The sequence below is a fragment of the Panthera pardus genome, unplaced genomic scaffold, assembly GCF_024362965.1.
Source record: "Panthera pardus isolate Hobbes unplaced genomic scaffold, ASM2436296v1 HiC_scaffold_15, whole genome shotgun sequence".
Classification (NCBI taxonomy): domain Eukaryota; kingdom Metazoa; phylum Chordata; class Mammalia; order Carnivora; family Felidae; genus Panthera; species Panthera pardus.
Genome location: NW_026526710.1, coordinates 80,706,526 through 80,712,860, shown reverse-complemented (window position 1 = coordinate 80,712,860; position 6,335 = coordinate 80,706,526). Strand labels below are relative to the sequence as shown.

At 44.4% G+C, this 6,335-nt stretch overlaps 1 protein-coding gene across 1 annotated transcript in view; it reads left to right on the top strand.

Annotated features, from left to right (window-relative positions):
- Positions 1-3,167: 3,167 nt before the first annotated feature.
- CD226 (CD226 molecule) overlaps positions 3,168-6,335 on the top strand; it is a 91,221-nt gene continuing 88,053 nt past the window's right edge. The window contains exon 1 of the mRNA XM_019432576.2: positions 3,168-3,783. The gene's annotated coding sequence lies outside the window, so the exon portion shown is untranslated. The remainder of the gene's footprint in view (positions 3,784-6,335) is intronic.

Sequence of the window (6,335 nt, the reverse complement as noted above, 5' to 3'; positions counted from 1 at the left end):
ATGTTGTTAGGAGCGATCTGATTACACAGTTACACTACAAGGAGAATTATGTCCATGATGCAACTTTGGATTTTGAGAACATCTCAGCTTTTTATTTAGGGCACGGAAGTGGTAGAATGGCTCCTCAGAGGAAATTAAGAGAGAGAAAGGCATGCGGGTGCACAAAATGAAGGAGAAAAACAATGCAAGAAGGAAGAATTGAAAAGGTCCTTAGAGAAATCAATAAGCATAACTTAAAGAATGGAAGAATAGGAAAATGTGGTTGCAATAGCAGAGAGTTAAGCAAATGGGCAGCTTGGTAAAATGACTTAAAATAAGCCAAATGTATAAGATTTAACACACTGTACACATAATTATGGACTTGACTCTGAGTTAGAATATAGCCCAAATTTGTTTTCATTTTATTTCTCATTTTTTGGTATAGTGCCTTTGGATCCTAACCTTTGGGAACCAAAGAGCCTAGAATACCATTACCAGAAGGTAGAAAGTCTAAAAACATTTGAACAGGAAATATTTTAATGAATTAATATTTTAGTTAGTAAATTAAATGTATGTGTATGCATTTGTGTATTGCTTAGCTTTAATTTAAAATTTCCCTTATTTCTATATCTGTTTTTTCATTCTTTCCCCCCAAATCATCTTTTCCATTAGCCCTCAGGATATCACAGCACTCAACACCATGAGTGAATTTTCTGAGATAATACTGTTTATTTTCTGTGCCAAATACTAAGGCTTGGAATAAACCAGAGTCACTGCTTTTGGGAAGAAAAAAGAAAATCAGTTCATTTGTATTTGGCTGTTGTGGTCAACAGAATAATGAGTCCTCAAAGATGTCCCTGTCCTAATCCCTGGAACCTGTGAGTATGTTTTGTTTTGTTTTGTTTTGTTTTTTCATGGCGAAAGGGACTTGGCAGATATGATTAAAGTCAAGGACTCTGAGTTAGGGAGATTGTTCTGAATTGTACAGGTAGTCTCAGTACAATCCCAGGCTCCTTAAAGTGGAAGAGGAAGGCAGAGAGGTGAGTGGGAGGAGGTGAGACTAGGGAAGAGGTTCAGAGGTGTGGTGTTGCTGCCTGTGAAGATGGAGCTGGGGCCCTGCTGGCCCATCCACGGCTGCCTCCGGGCTGGGGCCCTGCTGGCCCATCCACGGCTGCCTCCGGGCTGGGGCCCTGCTGGCCCATCCACGGCTGCCTCCGGGCTGGGGCCCTGCTGGCCCATCCACGGCTGCCTCCGGGCTGGGGCCCTGCTGGCCCATTCACGGCTGCCTCCGGCACAGACATGTCAGACTTCCAGACAGACTCTGGCAGGGAGGCTGCTTCACACCTCCCGCCTACAAAGCCCTCACACCTGCCCGCCACTGCCGGAGGATAACAATAAACATAAATTTAGAGACAGTGCGACATCAGTGGGTAGATATCAAATCCTACTTCTCTTTTGATTTCCAGGTCTCATGCAAGTGCCTTTCATTGGCAAAATTGAACTTGGAATCCTGTTGGCATGGGTCTGGTAGATGCAGGCCTGGTGTTCCAGGCCCCTGAAAGAGAAGGGGTAATATGGAAGAAGACTGTGGTGCTGCTTGACCAGGACATGAGCTGGCACATGTGGTCAACCACAGCATCCTGTCTCCTCCCAGGTCAGAATGAGAGCCCTGTGGGGAGGACACTCATAATATCAAGGTCCTGATGGCCATCTTGGCACTTTTCTTCTCTCTTTAAATTCTGAAAACAAACTTGCAGAGTAAGAGTTGATCTGATTACAGTTATGATTGTTGTTTATTGAACACATGCTACATGCTAGGTGTTGCCCTCAGACTGGGGATACAGCTAGGCTGAATGAATACCCAGCTTTGCCTGAGACTGTTCTGGTCTTAGCACTGGAAGTCTGGTGTCCTGGGAAACTGCTTGGTCCTGGACAAACCAGGAGGGCTGGGCATCTTGGACACGACAGTGAACCAGGTAGTCTTTGCGCCCAAGGAACTGATGTTCAAGCTGGGAAGTCCAGAGACAGACACAAAGCTGAAAAAAAATAAACAAGAGGCACAATTTGACATACAGAGTGGCATCAATTTAGAAGGAATGTGAAGTATTTATTTATATACTGGTTCATCTGCTCATTTTGAAAAAGGAGATGGCTTCTTCTTTATCTAGAGGATGAAAGAGAGGGCCACCGCAGGACATCATTTTGCTTCCAGAATGATCACTGCTTACCTCCTTAGAGTGGGTATGCATAAAGCGGGGAGGTTCCCATTGCTCTGAGGTAAAAGAATGGAAGGACTGTCAGTCTGGCTTACCTAGCCTGCCCTTCACAGAACCTGGTGGCCTCGGGGACAGGGTTTTCAACCTTTCAAAGAGGCCACATGGACCAGGAAGAAGTGGATGGCAACTCTAGCCCTGCCCCTTTGAGAGTCAGCAGGGTCAGAAGCTTTCTGATGGGTAGGGGTAATCCTCATTGAGGGCTGAGTAAAAAAGACAACACAGCTTCCCAAGTGAGCTGACCAGGAGCGATGGTGGGCTAGACCCAGCCCCAGCACCTGGGAGCTCTCGCACTCGGTGGTCTTGGTCACTGCTGGGTCAATGGTAACCAGCTTGTCCAAGACTGAAGCGATCCGGGACATGAGACTTTAAACACACAGCCAACTAGGGTGGCTTTCCGGATGAACATAGAGTTTATCATCCAAACTAAGACACTGGAAAGTGAAATGGAAGGCTATTGATAAGCTCTATGTTGGAGACATCCAGGGAGCCTGAGAGGTGCAGTCCCATCCACATTAGACTATATCTGCTCCTGGTTCCAATTCCAGAAACTGTGGTGTATTGTGTGGCCAAGGCAGGAGACCTTCCCTTATCCAGGACCCTGTGATGGTGACGAACTAAGGGGACAATGATTGTGCTGAAAATGCTAACTAAACAGCTCAAATATAAGCTACATTACCCAACTACAGACAAAACTGTCCTCGGGGCACCAGCAATGCAGGGGACAGCTATCATGACAATAAGAAAAGTTAGAAATTTGCAACAGAAATATCCAGCAAGTATCTATTTTAATTTAGGCACATATATGTTTTGCGCTGTTTGGGAAAGTTGAAATTCCTTTAAATGAGTTTGGATATAGCTGATACCAACAGTGCAAGAAGCCAAACAAGCTTTTCAACACTTCGTGTCTTGGAGGGGCCCCAGTTGGGCCCCGCTAAGGGTGGGGTGCACTTGGCCCTGTAACACGAGGTTGGTGTTTGTTTGCCTGTCTGGGTGTCCCACTGAGGCTCGGCAGTCTGTGCTGCCACCAACGTGCTTGTGACTGTGGGCCCCGCAGCTAGTCCAGGATGGATTGGGGTTTGAACGCAAGTCCTCTGCAAAGCCCATACTCTTTTGTTAATGGGGGTAATTCTCACGCTCTCTCACTAACCGTAATGCAGAGAGAATGTTATCAAATAGGAAATAGAGGAGAAAGGAATGGAGTCTGTCCGGATGGCTGGAGGGCAGAGATAGTAGATCGTACAAGTCCTTGTCCATCCACGGAGCATGGCTGTCTGCCACTTCCTGGGGTCACTTAGATTCCCAAAGAGGAACTTGGTTGTTAGCAGGCTCTAATGCTTGAGGTCAGGAGTCCTGAAAATGTTCGTGTAAGTATTTATTTCCTTGAAATCTTGAGACCGTCAGCAGAGGGAAGGATATAAATGAAGCAGGAAGATAGAGGACAGTAGACAAAGGAGCCCCGAGTTCAGCCCGCTGAGCCCCTGCTGGTGCTAAAACCAGCTGAGAAGCACGGTGCACGCTCTTACTCCAGGTACCGTTTTTCAGAATGACTCATTTATTGGCTTCTTTTTATGGGCGTATGTGTGTTGAAAAAAGTTCTCTACTTAGGATACCATAGGTATTTTACATGTCGGAATATAGATCTGGATAGCCATGGGAGAGCAGCAGTGTCCCTCCTATGGAGTCACCACAGTTCATTAATTGAACCAGTCTGCTGGAGATGGTAATATTGATGTTTCTCAACTTATATTAAGAAAAATAATGCTACAATAAACACTTGTACATTTAAAAGCCAGATCTTTGCTAGATTGGCTGAATTTTTTCATCCTTAGGATAAATATCTTGAGGAAGCTTGGCTGGGTCAGAGGATTTAACAAGTCAAATTTTTTATATATGCTGCTTAACTCTTGCCTATAGAAAATGCTTACCCGTTTACACTGACCCAACAGCATCTGGCTATCAGTGTTTCCTCTCACCCTTGTTAACAACGGTCACTATCGTTCTCTTCATTTATGTTTGCACATGTGATGTGCAAAAATTAGTATGCCATTGTTTTACTGTTTGTTGATCATAACTGGTGAGATTAAATACTTTTTTACATTTTTCTGTTTGTATCTGCTCTTATATGCATTGATGTTTAACGTCTATTGCCTGTTTTTCTATGGGTATTTGTGGGATTTTCTTGGTCGCTGATATTTAAGCACTTTACACTTAGAAAATATTACTGTTGTGTCTCATTAGTGTATAATGTTTACCATGTCGGAGTTGTGAATTTTTATGTAGAAAAAATTGCCCTGACTTTGGTATAAGATATATACACCTTAATATGTATGTATCTTAATGTATTTTATATGTGTGTGTGTGATGTCCAACTCAAGAATCCATCTCTGTCCTCAGGCTTATAAAATATATCCTTTAATTTTTAGAATATTTTTCTTTCTTTTTCTTATTTATTTATTTATTTATTTATTTATTTATTTTTGAGAGAGAGAGAGAGAGAGAGGGAACGAGTGCACAAGCCAGACAGGTGCAGAGAGTGGGAAAGAGAATCCCAAGCAGGCTCTATTCTCTCAGTGCAGAACCGACATGGGGCTCAACTCAGGAACCATGAGATCATGACTGAAATCAAGAGTCAGTCACCTGACTGACCCACCCAGGCACCCCTAGAATAATTTTCTTATTCAAATTATTAATAGATTTGAAATGTATTCTGCTGTAACAGGTGAGCAAATTGATCAGGGTTCTTAGTTGTAACTTCCCCAAGGACTTCCTTCTAAGTTGAGAAGGAAGCAACTTACTGAAAGGGTAGAGGACTCAGAGCAGGCTGCAGAATGAATGGGGCGGGGGAGAAGCTTGCTGAGCGCCCCTGGGCTTACCGCACTTCCTCCAGGGCCACCCACCAGACCTGGTGAGCACCTCCATCCCTGCAGCCGATGCTTGGGCTGGGGCCCTGTTCCCTGCTAGTGTGCACACCAGCACACCCGCTCCACTGTGTGCAGCTGGCTCTGGATTGCTGGGGCCCCGAGCCTGCAGACCTCGGGCCAGAATGGACCTCGTAGCCCTGGTGCTTTCTTGTTGCAACTCCCCAGGCTTCAGATTGGAATTCTTTTTATTTTTATATTTTGAGAGAGAGAAAGAGAGAGAGAGAAATTGTATGCACACACGCACACATGTGCACACAGATGCATGCACACAAGCAGGGGAAGAACAAAGGGAGAGAGAGAGAGAGAGAGAAAGGGAGAATCCCAAGCAGGCTTCATGCACAGCCCCGAACGAGTAGGAAGAAACCATAGGGCTCGAACCCATGAACTGTGAGATCATGACCTGAGCAGAAATCAAGAGTCCCATGGTTAGCTGACTGAGCCACCCAGGTGCCCCAAATTTGAGTTCTTAGGGTATAAATGTAGTTGGCAGAGCGTAGGTCCTACACCCAGATGCAAGCTGTAGGCCTCTCAAGCGGGTGTATACAGGTTGTGCAGCCCAGGGAAGGACCAAAGTCTATAAGGAGCTGACTTCAGCTTTTCCCACTGGTAAGTCAGTTTCTCTAATACCATCTGGTAGACAATCCATTCTTTCTCGGATGAACTGAAATGTCGTCGTTATCGTATGCTGAAAACCTGTACTTCTTTTTTTAACCTGCAATTAACTCCGGGTTTATAAGAAAGAGGCTTGACAGCATGACTTACAGAGCAACCATTCACTCTCTGTTCATTGCTGAAAAATCTTTTGCCATGTGACCTAATTACACTTTACTTAATGCAACTTTAATTAATTATGAGAAAACATTTTTACACATACATGAAATATCTACACAATCCTCATCAACTGGAACACTGGGTGACATAGGAAATTAGATGTTAATGTTGAAAAGAAGGCAAAACATTCACAGGAGACAAAGTCAGTTTAAGGAAGAGGGTATTTTATATTCTGTAATTATTTGAAGCATCCAAGAGAGTGAGGCTTCTTCTTTTCCAGAAGTATGTACGGGCCTCTTCCTTTGCTTGGTAGTACTCTCGATATTCTTCCTGAATGAGGCTTCCTCTGGCTTCTTGGGCAAGCTGACTTTCTGCCACAGATATAATT